Source organism: Rhagoletis pomonella, unplaced genomic scaffold, assembly GCF_013731165.1.
Source record: "Rhagoletis pomonella isolate Grant_MI unplaced genomic scaffold, Rhpom_1.0 Rhpom_scaffold_00005, whole genome shotgun sequence".
Classification (NCBI taxonomy): Eukaryota; Metazoa; Arthropoda; class Insecta; order Diptera; family Tephritidae; genus Rhagoletis; species Rhagoletis pomonella.
This window is the reverse complement of record NW_023458559.1, coordinates 73327215-73348474: the sequence shown is the minus strand read 5'-3', so window position 1 is coordinate 73348474 and position 21260 is coordinate 73327215. Positions and strand designations below refer to the sequence as shown.

Here is a 21260-nt window from a genome sequence, read left to right as displayed (position 1 = left end):
TACAACTTTTTTGTTTTCTCTGATCCTATACAACCCACCATCGCTTCCATCGTGTCCATTCACTTCGCTTTTAAGTAAACGCGCTGAAAATATTTTAAAAGCATTTTCTAAATGCCATCGCTCAACGAATCTGCTGCTCGCAAAAACAACAAATGCAAATACCTAATGACGTGCAAGGTAAATACAAATATTTTCTCAATATCTTTCCATTCGATTTGGAAAAAAACAAACAACCACAACAAATACATTTATACACACACATTATTTTGTTTGTTTTTCAAATGCGTTTTTGAATATTCAATCGAGCTTTGGCTATGTTACTGCTGCTGCTCCTGCTGCAGGCGGAAATGTCAATTTGAATATTTGTATTGAATCTACAGATCTATTGTTTGTTGTTAGCGTGTGACCTTTGCCTCAGCGCTCGAGTATATTCAAGTGGATTCTTGCTAATTGAAAATTGGAATTTGTTGAGTTGGAGAAATTGCACATGGAAAAGAAGCGCAGTAAGAAAGACAAGAAAGGCGAGGAGGAGAAAAATTCGAAGAAGAGGAAGGAGCAACTGAATTGAATGTTATGTAAATATTTGTTGCATCCACAGTTGCACACATTCTAGTGCGTGACGTAAAAGAAATTGTTTTGGAATTTTACTTAATTATTTGACATGCTTGAGAAGTAAATTGGTTTCGCAAATGAAGGCGGCAAAGTGGTTGTCAAATATTTTGCTATGAATTGTAAGTGGAAAATGAGATTGCTGAAAAAGAAATGCGCTGTCCGGTGATAGTGGTAGAAGGGTTTCAATGAATTTAATGAATACTGGAAAAAAGTAGACTAGAACGTGGAAAAGCAATTGATTTTTTTATTTTAATTTTTGTTTTTTGTTATTAAGTTGCAACTATTTATGCCTGTCAACTCTTCAAATATCAGAAGTTTACGAAACGGATAAATATACAGGGTAAGGAAGAATCTAACAGTCTGACAAGGGAAACAGCAGTTAGTCGGTTATAAGACCAGAATTTTTCCTTGCTGTAAAACTGTATGCAGTCAGAGAGGAGTTAAGAGGAGAGGAGTGACTGGGAAGCTAGGTTAGATTAGGTTAGGTAAGGTGGCAGCCCCGTGTAACCGGAGCTCACTTAGACAATGTGCGATTGTCCTTTGTGATACCACAATTTTGAACGGCCCCCTAAGCTTTATCGATAAAACGCTCCGAGCCGATTATGTATTTACGAATTCGGCTAATCTCAATTCCCCAAAACTCCTTGGGGCTATTTAGAAAGGGGGAGCCAAAGTACTTCAACCTTAGCCTCGCAAACGCTGGGCACTACTTAAGCAGGTAGGGTTGAGGTCATTCCACCTCGTCTTCTTCCAGGCAACTGCGACATAAGGGGTCCGGTAGAATTTTCAGCCTTACTGCGTGAATACCGATAGGACAGTGACCCGTTAAAACCCCCACCAGAAGTGAGAGCTGTGGCTTTGGGAGTGTAAGGAGTGCTCTCGACCGCCCACGGTCCACCCTTGCGATCACGCATGTCGTGGTTTTCGCTGAACTGACATGAGACACATCTATCCAAGAGTATACCACAAGCGATCAATGGCACCCCCAGCCGCTCTTTATCCGGTGATAACATTTCACGAGTACCTTCCCTGGCCAGTTCGTCTACTGGGACGGAATTAGGAATACCGCCTGCTAACTTAAACCTAATATAAAACCTCACTAACTTTTTGAGGTTGGTTTTAACATTTATCTGCCCTTTAAACAAAAAGTTCTGAAAAAATGTGTTTGAAGAGCAAGGTTTCTCGGTTCCCAAATCACGATGAAGGCAATTAATTGAATACTCGAGAATAATATTGTATTGTGCTCGTTTACATGTAGCATGTTTGCTTCGATAGGCAGATCGGGTCTGTAATCCAAGTATCTTCAAATAAGGCAATCATACCGCCTGCTGATAACTGCAGTGTCCTTCAGTCTCCTACTGGCTCCATCGAGTCACGTCAAAACCTCTCTCTGCTGGGTTCCTGGCCATAGCAATATAGAAAGGAACGAATAGCCGATGGGCTCAGAAATGCAAACTAGAAAAGCGGACAACTCCCTACTGCCACCGCTTTCTTTTCTAGATTCGTTGGATTAATCGGGACTACTGTGAGGTATCAAGATCCTAGTGGCCGAGACTTAATAAGAGTCGTACTGAGAAACTATTGACACTAAATAAATCTGCAGTTAGGGCTTTTACCTGTGCCATCACAGGGCAATGTTTCATAGCAGCAATGCTCCATCGAAAAGCGTATACCAACAAGCTCCCTCTGCAGAAGTTGTCGGGATGAGGATGAAGAGGAGTCGATTCTCCACTTCTTATGTCAATGCCCAGCTCTCCAGACAAGGCGTTTTAAGCTTTTGGGATCACGCTTTTCAATAGCTTGAGGGAAATGGCGGAGGTGAAAATGTCGAACATCCACGGCTTTATCCAGGATAGTAAATGGTTTGACAGACTTTATACTGACATTATGGATTAAGCTCGGTTAGAAGGATGTGCCTCCTCCTGGCACACATAGAATGCATTCACAATGGGAAAATCTGCATCCGAGTGGAAGGAGAAGTTATTCGTATGATTCGTTGGTATGATAATTTAATTCGGTTGGAACAAAGAGTTGTAGGACCAAAATGCGAAATTTTGTAGAAAACTCTGTGTTTGAAGGCTTCTGACTTGCTGATGGTCCCTTGCATTTCTGCAATGATCTCTTTTCGTTGGACCCTAGTCTAAAATAGGTTGCACACGATTCTAGGTCTGATTGCTCACAGGTAACTAATGATATCGCATTTCTGACATATTCAATACCATGTCGGATTGAGCAGCGACCCATTTCTCCAAGTTCCCTTCGCACTTTTTCAACTTAAACAGGTTTCCTAATCTCTACTTTGAAAAAGCTTTTGAAACCAGCCTCAGGATCGACCAGGCGTAGCTAATCACCGGCTTATTACCAAAATGTGGGCATTTATGCTTGAAAAATTATTACAAATTTTAGCGAATTGGCCACACCGTTGTTCGATCTTCGGTTGTATACCACGTATTCATTGAAAATTTGTTTGAGTGCTAGTCTACATTAAGCACACATTTGATGAAATAATTACAACAATTTGTATAATAGTTCTTACTGCGAGAGGTGTTACGGATCAGCGTTTATAGAAATTGGTTATGATTTATATTAAAAGCGCATTAATCATATACAGTCATTAAAAATCGATTAAAATCATAAAAGCGCTTAGTTTCTAAAACCTTTCGGAGCCAAAAGCTTTTTAAATTTTGCATACTTAAAGTGAAAATGTTTTTGTGCAGAGCGGTGTTGCTGCTATATCTCCTAAATACAAGCGTATGGAAAACTAGAGGACAGGTAGGATATAATTTCCAGGCAAAATAGTGAAAATTTAATTTAATATTAATTCGATTATTAATACCTAATATTTTTCTTATTTATAACAGCGCACAATCACCTGGACATCAATCTCCTGTCGCTACAACAGCGTCTATGTTGGCAATGCGAGCTGTGGAATCGTACAGCCACAGAATTTAAGTTTCAATGTGGAAATAGATTATCTGCATGACATTTGTGAGGATTTTGGTTATCTGGATGTCCAAATGCCACAAGCGCAAAAAACTGGTTTTGTACATTTGTTAAATTATAAAGTGAAAGTCAGTGACTTCATCAGTAAATCTGTGAAAAATAATTTCTTCAAACTATTCTATCAATCCGTGGCGAAATACTCTAATTTGCCGAATAAATGCCCTATGGCGACGGTGAGTCGATGAAATATTTACCCAGATAGAGTACTTATTCTGAATACATATGTATGTGTGAATGCACATTAGGGTGCATCACTCTCCATACAAAAAAAGCGGTAATGTTTTTCCATTGAAATTATAAAGTCTATTATATTTTAGGACATCCGCTGAAATATTTCGGAAAAATATTAAGATTTACGTGAGCTAGATCAAAAATAAAGTTTTTTATATGTGAATAAAAGTAGTTTAAAAAAAAATTTTTTTTCAAAAAATCGCCTCAGATGGTAGAAAAAATAATAGTTGAAAGTTCTGCATAAAAATGTTTAAAAATTGTATCAAGGAAATAAAAATAATGAGATTTTTGGAATTATTTGCATATCGGTTTATCTCACGTAAATCTTAATATTTTTTTTTTTAATATTTTTACGGGTTTTAAAATATAAAAAAAATTATATAGTTCCGGTGGAAAAAACGCAACTTTGTTGGTGATACACGCTAATGTAAATAATACATGTGCTCATTTTCCATTTTTGATGCAATAGTGAGGTTGCATTTATCCATTTTTTACAGAATACGCATTTGGACTTTCGCAATTTTACATATCCCGCCGAACAAATGCCAATTTTTGTACCCGAAATGAATTTTCTCACTCTATTAAAATTGACACGCCCGAATGAGGATTTTGTTAGCGAGATAATTCTAAAAGGAAGATTAGAGTGCAAAGAACGTAAAGGATTTGGTTGCAGTGCTGGAGTTAGGCGTGGTTAAAAATATGTTTTTAGATTTTTTTGCAAAAAAGTGGTAGGGAAGGATAACACCTTTCTGATAACATAGAACGAATATGTACGCGGTTGAACTGCTGTGTTTAAATAAAGTAACAAGTATTTTTTAGCAAAAAAAACCGACTTAAAAAAATATACATATATATTAGAGTGGTTCAAAAATTTTTATTTTTTTTGGAAATTCCTAAACCCTACCTCAAATTATTGTTATTTGTGATAAAAAAAGAAAAACGTGTTTTTTTTATTTTGAAAAAAAGTGTTTTTAGAAGGTGCGCTGGTCGATTTTTTATAAAAACGCTGATGTTCTCAATTATTTTATTTTCTTGACATGTTAAAATTCAGGTAAAAATGTGGTTTTTGCATATAATTACTCTAGGCCCATTCTAACTGTCCAATACAGGTGTGTAATTAAGGGAATGTTCCCCAATAATACCACAGTAATTATATGTAAAAAACACATTTTTAGCTGCATTTTAACATGTCAAGAAAATAAAAAAATTGAGAACATCAGCGTTTTTATAAAAAGCCGACCAGCGCGACCTCTAAAAAAAACTTTTTTTTCAAAATAAAAAATCACGTGTCTCGTTTTTCATTACAGTTTTTTTATGAACCACTCTAATATATATATATATATATATATATATATCTATATATTTCATGATCCAATGATCGGATCTAAACCAAATTAGTATGGGACCACCTCTGAGACACTACCTTTCCGATGCAAATCGAATCGAATTATCGAAATTGGTTGACGTGGTCCAAAGTTATGCGGTAACATACATAAAAAAAGAAAAAAAAAATCCGACGAACTGATAACCTCCTCCTTTTTTGGATTGTAGGTAAATGTGAAATGTTTGTTTCTCTTTCAAGCTAAAACGGCTGTACGGATTTCAATGAAATTTGGAACACAGATGGGGTATAACCCCGAATAATACAAATGATTTTTTTGAATGGAGTCATCACATTTTTCAAAAGTTAAAAACAATTAATTAATGAGTTGAGTAAAATATTACTACGATTTGGGTGTCGAACTAAAGGGGTTCCAAAACGTTGTATTTCATAATTTTTTCTTACGGGGCCGCCACCTTTTAAAGAGAGAGAATAATTTATTTCTAAGAGTGTTGCCACCTGTTCAAAAAGTTAAAATTTCGGTTAATTATAAAATTAAACGAAATATTTTAATATGGATATCAACGAGGGAGGCTTTAAAAAAGTTGTATTTCTTCGGAAAATATTTTTTACGAGGGTTGCCACCAGTTTCGGAAAATATATTTAAATGAAATCCTGCTAATGTTATAAATGTTAAAGTTTGTGTGGTAGCTCATGGAGACAGCTCATGTCCTGGATTAATTCATATCATATATTTTGAAGAGGGTTGCCACCTGCTTAAAAAGTTAAATTATATTTTCAATTATAAGTTCAAAGAAATTTCACAATATGGATGCCAAATACGATGAGTAAAAAAAAAAACTTTATTACGAAAACATTTTGAGCAAGAATGCCACATTTTAAAAATTCAAATTTAATTTTGTGACCAAATGAAACTTCATTATTACAATATGTGTGGCTAACAAATGGGGCCTAAGAAATGAATATTTTTGTGAAAAGGGTTACCTACCAAGTGTCATAAAGACCCACTCTATATTTGCATAAGTAAAATATAGTATTAACATGTCAATCGAGACAGGTATGACAAAGATTTGTTTCGAAAATATGTATTTTTAAATAGGGATGCCACTTGTTTGAAAGTCAATTTAAATTAAATCAATAAGTTAAATGAAACATTAAAAAAGGATGTCAAATCAAACAAGATATGTTTTGGGGTAGCGTTATTTCAAAAAACTTTTAAAAAGGGTTGCCACCTGTTTTAAGTTATAATTAAACTTGATTAGTTAAATAAGTGAATTATTACAATTATGATGCCTAACGAAATATGTTGATAATTGCTATATTTTTAAGAGGGTTGCCACCTGTTTAAACTTTAAATTCAATTTAAAGAAATATGGCAATATGAATCGCTTTACATCGTTTGAATTTTTAGTGAAAATTTGAATTTTTAGTTTGAAAATTTTAGTGATCATTTTTAAAATGGAATATCCTTCGTTTTTACAGTAAAGATTTTCCACCTTTCCCAAATTTCATTCTATTTAGTGCCCTTTTCGAAGTAGGTTTTACAATTTATCTGCTCCTTGAACACAAATTTTGTTTAGAAAACGGCTTTTATTCTGGTTAAGCTGAAAGAAATATCCAGAGCCAAGGTGGATCGAGTGCAGAAGACGGCTTCCATGATCACAACGGAAGCACTGACCATCAAATCTCTGAAAGTAATGTTAAATCTTTCACCTGTGAATCTCTACTCCAAATTTTGGGCCAGCTGAAGTGTGGGAAGGTTAAATACGATCGAACCGCAGGGAGATCTCAGATTCGGACAAGAAAAATTCCTTGAAACTGAAGACTCTCAACCAGTTGGCATCAAAATGCTGCTTGATTGTGGTATAGGTCCCTCGATTCCTCGAAACTGCATAGCCGACAAGCTGGCAAGGAGGGATACAGACATTTCTGAAGTCAATTCTGCTTAAAATGCGGGCATACCCCCTCCTCCTGAAAACACACACTACCAGGCAAATTTGGCCAAATATTGATGTATGTAAAGCGATCCATAGCTATCCATAGCACTCACTCGGCTGGACGCTTCTCTTTTCAGATTATTAGTCGGGGTAAGCACCGGACACTGCCTGATGAGCGCGCACGGAAAAAGGTTGGGATGCTGCAGCGACGATGTTTCCTGCAGTTGCAGACACGAGAATGGGATGGAGAGCATCGTGCATTATCTCTGCCACTGTCCCGCTTCAGCAAAACAAGTCCAAACTTTTTAGACTGATTAGCCAACCTGAGCTCGGCGAACGTTCTCGATTTTTTGTGCTATATAAAACACACTCAGTGGTTCAGTTATTAAGGGAGGGAAATAAACAAATGGCTTCCGCCCTTCGTGTGATCCGTGCTCTGCGTAGTCGTAGCCACTCTAATTTGACCTAACCTAAGGTCTTTCTAAGGTTTATGCCCTTATAAAACTGAGCGAAATTTAAACCTTTCCTTTGCAAATCACTGTGGAATTTTTATGAATAATTGCCGCTTGAAGGCAATTTTTTGCATGATTGTATGAACAAAGGCACAGCGAAATAAATAAGGAGAAAATTTTACAGCGGTTGCAGAAATCTATAAAAATATTTATTGGGCTGTACAGTTGACATTCGTATTTTTTTTAGAAAATGATTGATTATGAAAAAGAAAAAAAATTAAGCTCGAATACTCAACCTATTTCTATTTATGCTTTACAGCAATCGTAATAGGCTCCAAATATTTTGATTTCTAACTTTCATGACATTCCTTGTTTGTTTTCGCAAGTCATGCTTAATCTCCGGTACCCCTTTGCATTGTTTTGATTGCTTGTAGGTTTTTTTCACCACGCTTTTTACTCTTTTTAAGCTTCACATACATACATATGCATGTAAATTATTTGGACTTTCTATACACTTTGCCATATTTTTGCATATCTACAATTCAAATGTTAATCAGTTAATGAGTTGTCAAATTATTAAATGTCAATAGCTTTGTCCAAAATTTTGACAAATTAATTTTTACCAAAATATTTGCTCGGCTGGGTAATTGAACTTTAAGTACAGTAAGTGTAAGAGGAAAATGATGACTAAGTGAGAGTGTAGGCGATCACATATTTGGTAGTAAAAAAATTGCACTTAGGCCAGGAAAGGAAATACCACCTCGGTCAAGAGTAAGCAGTTAGTTTACCATTTTCCAAAGAAAATTTTTTTGTATACTTTATGGCAGGGACTGCACAATATTTGTATATAAAAAATTCAATCTCCGGTTAGATGTTACAAAAAGTTTTCTTCGAATATACTTAGGTATGTATGTACATTAGAGTGCATCACTCCCCATAAAAAAAAAATATCGGTACTGTTTTTCCATTGGAATTATGAAGTCTATTATATTTTAAGACTTGCGTCAAAATATTTCGAAAAAAATATTAAGATTTACGTGAGCTGGGCCAATTTGAAAATACCTCCAAAACTGAAGTTTTTTATTTATAAAAGTAGTCTCTTAAAGTATTTTTAGAAAATAATGTTAGCTAAAGTAATTACCTTCACCGTATTTTTAGAAAAAAAAAGATGATAAAACAGTTTAAGTTCAAAAAATTTGCATTTCGCAAGAACTGAAAAACGAATTTTAATTTTTTTAGAAAGTTCGCTACAAGCATTTTTAGTCAAAAAGAGCCAAAATTCAAAAAAAATATATTGAACTCTTCAAACGTAAAATTTTCAAATTTTTTTCTTCTTTTGACCTGTGCGTTAGCGAAAGAAAAAAAATTAAAAAAAATCAACACGATTCTCTAGTCTTGAAATTTGCACTTTAACCTACTAAAATTTCATTAGATATAAAACCGCATACATACAATCTTTTTTTAAATTCTAAATAACAAGATTAAGTTTGTTGAATTTTTGTAATTTTTGTAATTTTTGTACGAAGATTGATATGTGGATTTATATTGTACTGGTTACTTAACGTGCTAGACTGTTATAAGAAAATCATAAACATTAAAAAAATAAAATAAAAGTAGCCAAAACTGGTCAAAATGTCACTTGACTTAATCAGATGACCACAAGTGTATGTGTTGTAGCGCTCCGATTTTGCTGGTTTCAAGCGGAGGTAAACCTAAGTATTTGAGTTTGAAAGGTGTAGATATCTGTGTATGTATATTATATATGTACGTAAATGAAACGAGTGCTTTCTGCTCTTTAATACATATATAAAAATATTTAAGCGAGTCCACCATAAAGTAGCTTTTTTATTCTCCTTTGATATCTCTATGCAAAAATATATCTCAAAGTGTCATCTAAGCGCTTTAAGTGTTCGAAAATGGTACCAAAAAATTTAAATGACGCTACTACTTTTTTACTAAACATCTTATTACTGCCACATTTTAAGTTTAAAAGATTTTACTTTTTTAATATTATTATTTTTTTCTTTTTGTTTCGCTAAGAACTTAACAAACAGCAGCTAAGTGTTTTCAAAGTTAAGCAAACAAATGATTAAACAAGTACGAATAAAATAAAAATAAAGTCGACGCTATAAAAAAGTGCTACAATAAAATGCTTGGAATGTGCTAGGACAAATATTTACCACAGATTATTGTTAGGTATTATTAAAATGATATCACAAAACACCACACTACCGCAGTCATAGACGTAGAAGACCTTCACACACATGTCCATATATAGATAAGAAAAGGCACATACACAAATACTTATACTTATGTATACATTATATGTATGCTAATCGTGTTAGCAGTTGGCTTAGAAAATACTAAGCCTGGTGGAGGGATGCTGCGGAAGGCGTGCAACCAACGCACGAAGGTGATGAACATTTCTTCGCACCTGACTTTTATTTATAAAAAAAATTTTTGCAATTCACCTACACATTTATATTTATTTAGTTTTATACAGTTTTAGAACATTTTTTTACTTAATACTTGCATTTATAACTTAAATTTTCTTTTTCTTCTTTTTCACTCCTTCGGGGTTATCTTTAGAATTTTTTTCGCTCTGAAGTGTCAGTTTTGTTGGCAACGTCTGAAGTGCGCCACTTAGTAGCGTGTCAGGCCGTAAGCATTTAAACGCTCCACTCATGCCAGACACACACCAATGCTTAGATGCTTAGGCGCTTATGTAGTTAAGCGCTTAGCTAAGCGGTTATTTATCTTTTAAATACTTCACTGCTATCTGGTTGGATTTGCCTTTGTCCAAAGGAATGTCGTTGGTGCAATCTTTTATGGTGTAAACTCACCTGAGAAAGTAGAAAAGAAAGAAGAAAGATGATATTAAATTAAAATGAGACGTATTTGCAAAACAACTTAATAATAGGAATTGGTACAGAAGAAAATAACTTAGAAATACAGACTTAGGACGGCTGAGTGGAAGATCGACCTATTTCGGCAGCCCGTTCGAAAACGCTCTATCTGAGAATTTTATTGAATTTTTTTATTTTATTTCAACATATTTTCAATATATTTTCAGTTGAGGGTGATTTTGAACCAAGTTCTGTTTAGGGCATTCTTCAATCAAATTCTGAAATACGGCGTTCTTAAAAAGTTTTCTGAGATAGGGCGTTTTCGAGCCAGGTGCCGAGGTAGGTCGATCCTCCACTCAGCCGTCGATATAATTTTCATATATTTTTTTTCCATATTACAGTCAACAAGCTGCTGAATAATTAATTAATTGACATTGACGGGCTCACCAGCCAGGCCATTAGCACAGCATTCTCTAATTAGAAGAAGTAGGCAAAATACATATGTCAGAAGCTAGGATAAGTTCCACCTGGCAATTGGATAGCATCTTATTCAAAATCTATAGTCCAGCGATTTTTATGCTGATAATCGTTATTGTATGTATATAACTTTTGAGAACTTGATGCGGCATGGGGAGCAGTTTTAAACACCAAAGGGATACCCACATGGAGATATACTATCACCTGTGGAGCCAAGAAGTGGACGAACTTGTATAGATAGTCTTTGCAACTATATGTAGGTGTTGGCAATTCCGGTTACATATACTAGCTACTACTACGAAAACAACTCTTCCAGATCTGCGGAATAAATCTTTCAGTTGAAGTATCTTGGTATAAGCCTGGACTCCAAATTGCTGTAGAAAATTCATGTTGACCATACTCAGAGGTATGAAAGCACTGGAGATTTTTCTCTAGCTCGCAGCACTACATACATCTTAAGATAGAGCAGAAAGTCAAGCATAATAATTATAATAGGGGTATTCTCGATCCGGTGAATAAATGAAGCAACAACAAAATTATCCAATCATGCTATTTATGCTATCTATGTACCATGCTGATAATAATAATAGGGGTATTCACATCAAACAACAAAAAAATTAGGCAATCATATTATTTATGCTATCTATGCACCATGGTAGATAGTATCCATCGGATCGTGAATACCCCTAATAATATTTTTGCGCTTACACTTTTGCTAACTGTTTGGCGGAGCTTCTCCACCAATTTGTGCTGTGCGTCCTGATGTTCTTACACAAAATAAAGAGACCTACAGTTTGACGCCGCCTCCGAACGGCTATTGAATTTTATGTGAAGTTTTTAAGGGCTAAAATACCCTCGAAAAGCCAAGCATACCCTCAAAGAGTTCATAAGAAACTGCCTTGGAAAGGTTTTATCATCTGGGATCATGCACAAGGTATAATTCCAGCTCCGACTAGTCTATGGAAAAGGTAGTTGTTTTCGAGAAGAAATTTAAAATAGAACCTGGAGTAACTCCATTTTGACAGGGCATAACCAGGCGAGAACTATTCAGTGATGTATAGGCGACTCTGAGAAGCCAAATGGCACTGTGGCCAGCAGCTCTAGTTCCGGGATGAGATTATCTGAAGACGTGAAGGCTTTTTATTAAATAACTTCCTTAAATAGAAAATAAGGATTATCACAGGTACTCTTACGCAGAACTGCAGAACGCAGAGTGTCGTATATTTTTTAGGCACAAGCCATGTTGATTTAGAGATTTTATTTTAATTTAAAGAACGCGTAATATTTTCCTTAGCCCGCCGAAATAAAGCTTTGACTCTGGCCACTCTGGAAGCCGTCGAGCACAGTCCTCTACATGATTTATCACAGCCTCAACAAGGCACTTTGTTTTAGAGCAAAAATGAGGTAAAGCTGGTTCTTCTGTGAAAGAAAGACTTAAAGGCTTTTGTTTCATACTATCCACTCCCAAATGTTCAGTCCCTAAAGTCACCACATCGTTTTAAAGGACTGTGACCTCTGCCTGGAAGACACTGCCTGTTCTAGTCACCTGGATTGGCCCTTGGCATGGTAAGTCTGAAGGAGGGATCCTCGGAAATGCATTCACTTTGGTGTGTTTTTTTATCTAAATAACGCACTTATACAGATATTTTATTTCGAGATATTTTCTAGTCAGTCACTTAAAAATCACCATCTTCTCTCACCTCTCCAACCTAGTAACTGCAGCTATTTATAATAATTTCATCCTCATTGATTGCCATAATATGATAACCAAAGAGCGTGAAATGAAAAACAAGCAAAATATTTAATAAGCAGAAGACGAGCCATAACGCCTAGTAGAAGTTTTAATTAAACTATAATAATGAGTGACAGTATAATTGGCTGAACAGCTAATAAAAATAATAAATGTCACCATTGTGAAAAGGCGATGAAGGAAAAATAATGAGGTGACGAGAAAATTAAACAGAGAGAAAAATTAACTTAAAAGAACTAAAGCAATAAACAGCTAAGGAAATGGACGAAAAGTATTAAAATGTGAGAAAAAGGATTTTTTATGAATGTCAAATAGGTAATAAAAGTATAAGCTCAAGGATTGGGAGTATAAGAAGTAATTCGCGGTACTAAGAGCAAAGGAATATGTAAAATTCAATTTAAAAACATACACAATTCTTCATTATAACGGGCTAACAAAAAAATACTAAAAATTAGTAGTTCTTTCATAAAATCTTATAAATTAAAAATTACCTGTTCTCCCTCCGTGCTTTTTCAACACAGAGCAAGTGAGCTTAATCTTTCAAGTGACGTAACTAGGTTCTACATTAAGTAAAGAGTTTTGCAAAAACCCCAGCCTGACGCAATATCTTTGAGAGTAATACAGCATAGTACTATTTATTTGGCGGAGTTACCTGTCCCTTCACATTTCACGTTTAACTGATGTGTCTGCAAAATTATTGCGAAATTCTATAAACAATTAATGTTGTATTTGGTTCAATAAAGATTACCACATTGTACCCAAGACCTTATCGCATTGTTTATTTCACAACGAAATTTAGATTAAGTCATAAAAACTAGCAAATTATTTGTGGGCGAATTTTTTGCCAGACGACAATTCTACCTTGTTTTACTACTTCTGGTGTTTGTTATCTGCGATTTGAGTGTAATTATACTTATACAAACATAAAATCAATGATGAGTTAGAGAGTATGGACAGAAAGTACTTATGTACATATATACATGCATACGTACATAACTTTAAACCTATTTATAACTACTTAAATTTAAAACTGGGCATGCATATTTGGTCATCTAAAAATAGGACATAAGATTCGGTCATTTAAAATTTAGACATAAACATTTGGTAATTTCCAACTGGACATATACTTTTGGTCACTGGAAATGTAAGGTAAAAAGTAGACATAATGTTTTGGTCATATAAAAATTAGACATGCATTTTTGAGCATTTAAATTGTACACGATTTTGGTAATTAAAAAACCTACATTAATGGCAATTTCAAATTTGAAATTAATTTTTGGACATTTTGAAATGGGACATGGATTTTTACATTTTTGGTTATTTAAAAAGTTGATAGATATGTATATAGATAGATATATAAAAATTGGACATAATTTTTTTATATACAAAATTGGACATCACTTATTGGACTTTTTTTAAATAGACGTGAATGAATGCACCTTTTATAAGCGACACCACAGTAAATTTTTATGTCCAATTTTGATATGGCTAAACATTTATATCCGGTTTTTATGATGTGGAAATTTATGTAAAGTTTTCGAGTTACTAAAAATGTTTGCTCAGATTTTAAATAACGATATACGAGTACTTATATCCAGTTTTCAAAGGCAAGAAAATGTACATACGGTTTACAGCTATAACGACACAACTCCAAGCTAAAAAAAAACCTTACTACAGTGGCACTTGTAAGAATTTTATATGGATCATTCAGAAATTCGACGTTTTTATACAATTGAAAATTGAACATAAATTAATGGGCATTCTAAAATTGGACATGCATTTTGAATTTTTGGTTATTGAGACTGGCGGATTTCAAATCACCAACAATTTATGTTTAATTTGATACAAACAATGTATGAAAATATTTTTACCCACGAAATATTTATCTGCAATTTTTAAGGAATACAAAATTTATACGTTTCTATATGAATAATGATTTATGTCCCGTTTTTAAATTATCAAAAATTTATTTTCACTTCAGATTTTAAATGGGAAAACTTTTATATAGATATGTGTTCACAAAATAAATGGCCAATATTTTATGTCTGGTTTTTGAATCACCAAATTTTTTTTTAAATCCTAAAAATCATATCTAGTTTTTTAAACCTCATCAACAGAGATTTGGTGCAATTATACAACCATGTATTTCGTATGGGATTATACTGGTAAGCAATAAAATACCAGGATTTTAGATGTTAGGAGCGTGCAGTGTAAAAGTATAAACATATTTAAATCGCTATCGGAGCTTCGTTCTACGATATCAAATGATGTGGAGACACACTTTTGTCACGAGCTAAAAATACTTGATTGTTACTTTCTACCTGTAACGAGTTAACTTTTAGTATATACTCTAATAAACAGGGGGACTCACAGATTCGACCGAAAATCGAGGAATTCGCAAGTATGTACATGATAAATAATGATCATCTGAAGGGGCTGTTAGCTTTTTAGTAAATGTAGAATGAATACTTGAAAACCCTTAAGTGCTTACGTATTTCAAGTACTGCATTTGTGAGAGTGATAAAAATATATTTACACGTATCATTATCATTAATAGAGTACTTCCGCAATTCGCAATAACACTTTAATATTGATAACAACTTTTTAATAAACACTATATTGTATTAAATAAAATAAAGTAAAATTATGGGAAGACACTCCATATTCAATTCAATAAAGCCATCTGCCACTTTTGTTTGGTGTCTTACTTATTATGTTACGTGACCTGATCCGAAGCATGTGTATATGAGCAAATCTCACGTGTTGTTACATATTCCGACAAAAATGTGTTTTTGATCGAAAATGGTGGTACGCCTATCTTCGAGAATGCATTATCTTCAGTTTTGTATAAAGAACAAGATTCCATCGCGAAATTGTAATTAAATTAAAACTTAAAATAGTTATACCCCAAAAAAAGTAAAAAAATAACCACTCATCCTCATGTACTAAGTATGTACTCGTAGTTGCGTATGTAACGTATACGCCCCGTAGCACCATAGGCAGTCATCTAACATGTTTACTCGCACGCCTGACTTATATTCCTTTGCACGTATATATTACTTTCTTCATGTATGTAACACTTTTAGAATGAACTTTGAGTGTGCCAATAAAAATTTTAAAGACCATTCACCATTTATCCGTTTATTTTAACACTTTGAGGTATTTTAAAATATTGAAATGGAGAAAAAAAATTAAATTTTCAAAAATTACAAAATAGCTGCGACGGATATTCTGTCATATTTTTAATTTCGTGGTACACTCTTGAAACTTCACAGATATGTTGTATTTGATGCCAACGTCCATTGCCTCTAATGTGAACATTAAATTTGAAAACTTCCCAAAGTTATACATTTTTCGAGTGACAATGAAGAAATTTTGAATTTCCGAACTTTTTAACCTTTCTAAACCTTTAAAATAAGGATAAAATTGGTCAAATACTTGATTTATTTTTTATTGCACTTCTTTCTGGAACTCCGTTGATTGAAATAAATGCAAGAAGTATACTTTAGCATTTTTTTTCTGAGTGACACTAAAAAAACAGCTCATGAGATTTGCTCATACACATTTAAAAATATGGAATTAAATAATCTTGGCTGCACGGTAGACTTTGTTATGATGATATGAAAGATACCAGTCCCTCTATGCTTAAAATGGCTCCACAGTTCCATCGCGTTAACATCTATAATTGTGGGAGATGCCACGCCCCTTAAATTCTTCTAGAGTTATGCAGCATGAAAATTTTAGATAATTTCGGAGTTTCCAAGTCCCTTTTCCATCAACAGTTTGCTCAGGTATCTGTAGACCACAAAAGGGTTGACAGAAGTCCTAATCAATTGGGGCACAGCTTCAGCTGTATCCTTTGAAAATAATATGTACCTTAAAATCGTTCATATAAAATTTAATGCTCACTCTTTAATAAATAATATTATTAACTCACTAGATTTTATGGCCAATTAAGATGTCATAAGATTTCAGCTTACAGATTTTGATGGCAGCGAAAAGTAGTTACATACAAACATGCATGAAGAAAAATGAACGTAAATACCGCAAAAGAAGACAACGATGAAAGTACTTCCAAATAACAGCGATGACAGCAAAATTAATAACTCTCTTGATGTTCACAATACTAGCTAGTGACAAAGTCGCCATACTTTAATAGGCGGTACGACAACAGTGGCGAGGAAAAAGTGAAGTGAAGAAGTCGCGAAAGTTTGGCAGAGAGAATAAGTTAAAAAAGCATATATGTATATGTATGTATGTATGTACATTAGGGTGGCCCCTAAAAAATGTCAGCATCATGGGACATGCCTTTATTTTTTCTGCGTACAAAATAAAGTTATCCATGAAAATTTAAAAATTATAAAAAGCAATATTTAGGGACGCTAACAGGCTTTGAAAAAACTTTATCACCAAAAATAGCAAACATTCGACAATTGTCTTTGGCGAACTATAAGTAAGCGAGTTTATGAATTGGTATTACAATAATAACTCTATATTATCAGATTTCAAGTGACAGCTTTGTCGTCTTTTTTTTTATTTAAAAAAATTAAATTTTTTCGAAACCTGGTAGCGACACCCCTAATATTTTTTTTAAATTTTAAATTTTTTGTAGGTGCCTTTATTTTGTACGTCGAACAAACAAAATTTAGATGTTGATATTTTTAAGGACCACCCTATTGTTCATACATATGTATCATGTAAAATTATTACGATAAAGAGATGAGCTGTATGTGTGTGTGTGTGTGTCAATAAGTATTACTGGAATGTGCCATAAACAAAAGGCTGAATGCGGATTAAAGAAAGCTGGAACAAAGTTTTATTTACTCAAGTATACAGCATTTTGAATTTGTTGTTTTATGCTCACAAAAGGACGTATTTACAAATAAGAATCTCACAACTTTATGATTAATTAATATCCTTTAGCAAGGTTGCTTTGTGAAAATCCAGGTGTCAACTAAAACACTCATATGTACATTAGGGTGTCCAAAAAAAGGGAATTTGCGGGTTTTCCTCCGGAATTATAAGATACATAAAGTTTTAAAGCTGTCGCCAAAATAGTTCAGGAACGTACTAAGATTTACGAGAGCTGAGCCCATTTGATAATACTACAAGAACTCTAATATTATTTAGCTGTTGATAAATTTTTTTTAAATTTTTACGCAGACCCTTTAACTTAAACTCTTTTATCATACGAGGTGATTTTTTGAGAAAAATATTTTTTTTGCAGGCATTTCCAAATCGGTGCAACTCACGTAAATCTTAGTATTTTTCTGAAAAATATAAAATAAATTTAAATATAATGGACTCAATATTTCCGTTGGAAAAACAAAACCTTATTTTTTGGAGAGTGATGCACCCTATTGTACATATGTATATGCATACAATTTCGCAAAAGAGAGAAGCAATTTGTGAAGACTTGTTGGTGTTTAGCGGCAAAAAAGACGAATAAAAAATATCCTTGAAATCGAAATTCATGAAGGCACTTTTGATTGCGCTTCAATTGGACTGACTGCGACCAAAAACTTCACATTATTTTCGCGCCGAACAGCTTTTGTTTGGCATAGGCGACCTTCGAATCTACTTCATCAAGCCCTTACGAGACAAATTTTGACTCCATCATTCAAACTACTTTTGCGCTGAACACTTAGTTAATTTCCTTATCAATGGATACCTAATTTACTGTTAAAAGAAAAAGAATGAAGGACCTCGTAACTTCTTGGATTGTTTGAGAATTTTCGAGTTTTTCTTGGGATACTATCGCGATTGCCCGTATTTTATTTTTCCAGACTTTCACGGGGCTTTTTGATTTCTTTTACTTATATTTTTTGGCACCGTTCAACATTTTTCGTAACTTTTCTGATTTTCCCGGGATTTCTCGGTATTCCTAGATTAGGTAAGGTAATGTGGCAGTCACTACCTAAGACCAACTCACTTAGACACTGCAGGTCCATTGTGATACCACTGTGAAACATAGAAACCTCATTGGCTATATGTAATGCTTTTATTCCTACCCCTGATAGTTCCGTGAGAAAGTTAAAGAATTGTTTACCTAAACCTGATCTGATCTCTGCAACTTCCGCAAAATTAAAGAGAGAATACTCATAATCTCGAAGAGGACATTTGAACTATCCTCTCTTGGGAGGTTGAACAGTTCTTCCGTTTTTTTCTTATAAATTCCCGGTCAGAGTAGCCTAGGTATTCTGCAAGTGCCCTCATCTAACCATGACCTATTGGCCTCTTGGGTAATAATATAACTAATCATTAATTTGCAGGTTGCCATGAGTTTCCCTTTCCCGGAAATATCTCTATGTCCCGGGACCCAAAGGTGGTGCTAATATCATTTAGTGCTGCCACGATTTTTCTTTTTAATCTTTTGGGATTTTGGTGGGTGTATTCCGAACTCTCGAAAGCAATTTTAGTGAAAAATTACTTTTTTTTGCTTTTATTTTATTTTTGCTTAAGACAAACAAAGGTAAAAATAGTTCGGTTTTCGTGGTAAAAATAATGTACAATCTTTTATTTTTTCTTATTACCTGCACTCTCGGCAGGGTCTGTGCTTTATATGTAAGACAAAGAGGCAAGCTTAAACTAGTTAATAACATTTTAAAGTGATAAAGACAACTAATAATTCTGTTTCGCATATTTACACACTCATAATGAATCACGCTAATTCCTGCTTTTCATATTTGTTTTTGTTGTGTTTAATATGCTTGTCGCCGAGGTTAAAAACCGCTCAATTAAGAAAATTGATGTGTTGACGTTGGGTGGCCAAAATGCTTGTAGTTATACTTGTTTATAATTATCTTCGTTTCTTTCTTTTGCCTATGGCTTTTTGTTGGTTACGCGCTAAATTGGCTAACTAATTTGTATATAAATCACAAGATTAGTAGATGAGGAATATTTATATGTTCATACATACTACTTACTTGTATCAATGTATGAATGCTTAAGAGCATAGGTGAAAAAAACGCTACAGAAACATAGATGTGTGAGCATGTGGCACAAGTAAGTAAGCACCCAGTGTTGAATATGAGTCATCAAAAGGCTAATTATAAATTTAGCAGTATTAAAAGCTACCTGGCAGTTCGCCTAATATAAACACACTAAAGTTACAAATTGAAGAGGAAATTAAGAACTTGTTCGAGTAAATTTTTAATTGTTATTAGGTCATCTGCCCTTTCTGAATATACATACATACATACATACATGCATATATTGTTGAGAGTAACTTAACTGAATGCTGACTAAATTACTGAGCTGAATTTTTAAACCTTGTAAAGGTGAACGACGATCATCCAAATAACCATTTTATAACCGAGCCCCTTTCGCTAACTCACAGTTTACACTGTAAACTGTACTTTGTACTTTCTATTCAGCAGTTTTTAATGGGTTTGTTGCTACCAGCAGCTCAATAAAAAAATGGAATGCAAAAGTTAATTATAATTACATTTCGTTCCGCATTTGCTACACCAGGCTTCTTGACATTTGTATGTTAATATCTAATTTAACAGACTGATAATAACTTAGTACTAAATAAAAAAAATGTGCACTAATTTTGATCAATTTGGTCAATTGACTATCATTTCCCATGGAAATATTTTTCCTGAGTCCGCATATGAAGGCAAATTTAAAAAAAAATAGAGCAGCTTTCGAAATATAGCCGAAATTCATACAATACCTGCATATACAATAGGGTGGTCTAAAAACACATGCCAGGAAAAAAAGTTTCAAATGTTAAGCTCTCACCCCTAGGATTTTTCTAAATGAAAAAAACGCATTTTTTTGTTAAAAATGTATATATGGGGCTTTCCACACCAAAACGGACGGGGTTCACACTTCACGTGTTTGATTGGTTTCAAATTTTTAGGGTTGATGCATAAACAGAAATAATAAATAAATATGAAACTTGAGCTTGATTAATAAATTTTTAAAAACTTTGCAGCACAAAAATAAAACCAAATCGATTTAATAGTTTTCCAAATGTCTCGTGAACGGGACGAGGAATAAATTTGAAACAAAATCACACATACACACATCAAAATTCTTTATGAAAAGAAATATTAAAAAAAAAAATTTTCTTGAAAAATTTTTCACATACCAATTTTTTGAAAAAAAAAATAGTTTTTAAAAATAATAATATTAATAATAGATTGGCGCTTACACATATGTTAGTGTTTGGCCGAGCCTCTCCTCCGACTTGTGGCGTGCGCCTTGATGTTGTCACACAAACCGGAGGGACCTAAAGTTTTACGCCGACTCCGAACGGCGATTGTATTTTTATGAGAAGCTGTTTTTCAAGACAGCAATACACTCGGAGATTTGCCATTGCCTGCCGAGGGACGACCGCTGTTAAGAAAAAACTTTTTTCTATATGTGATGCGATGTTGCTTTGATTAGGGCTTGAACCCAGGTTTTTAAAAATAGTCCATCTAAAAAAAAACTAAACAAGTAAGAAAGTCTAAGTTCGGGCGGAGCCGAACATTAAATACCCGGCGCAAGTATTAAATATATGTTTTTTCACCCTTCCGAAACCTTCCGCTAGATGGTAAGCCGAGGTGTATCAATTTTGGGTAAATTAGCGTCCTTCAATTTCGAAATATTGAAGTGTCA

At 34.0% G+C, this 21260-nt stretch overlaps 1 long non-coding RNA gene across 2 annotated transcripts in view; it reads right to left on the bottom strand.

Moving 5' to 3' along the window:
* Nucleotides 1-10117: 10117 nt before the first annotated feature.
* The window catches only part of LOC118739481, a 51794-nt gene continuing 40651 nt past the window's right edge, over nt 10118-21260 (bottom strand). For both annotated transcript variants that reach the window (XR_004993025.1, XR_004993026.1), the window contains exon 3: nt 10118-10420. This is a non-coding gene — a long non-coding RNA (uncharacterized LOC118739481). The remainder of the gene's footprint in view (nt 10421-21260) is intronic.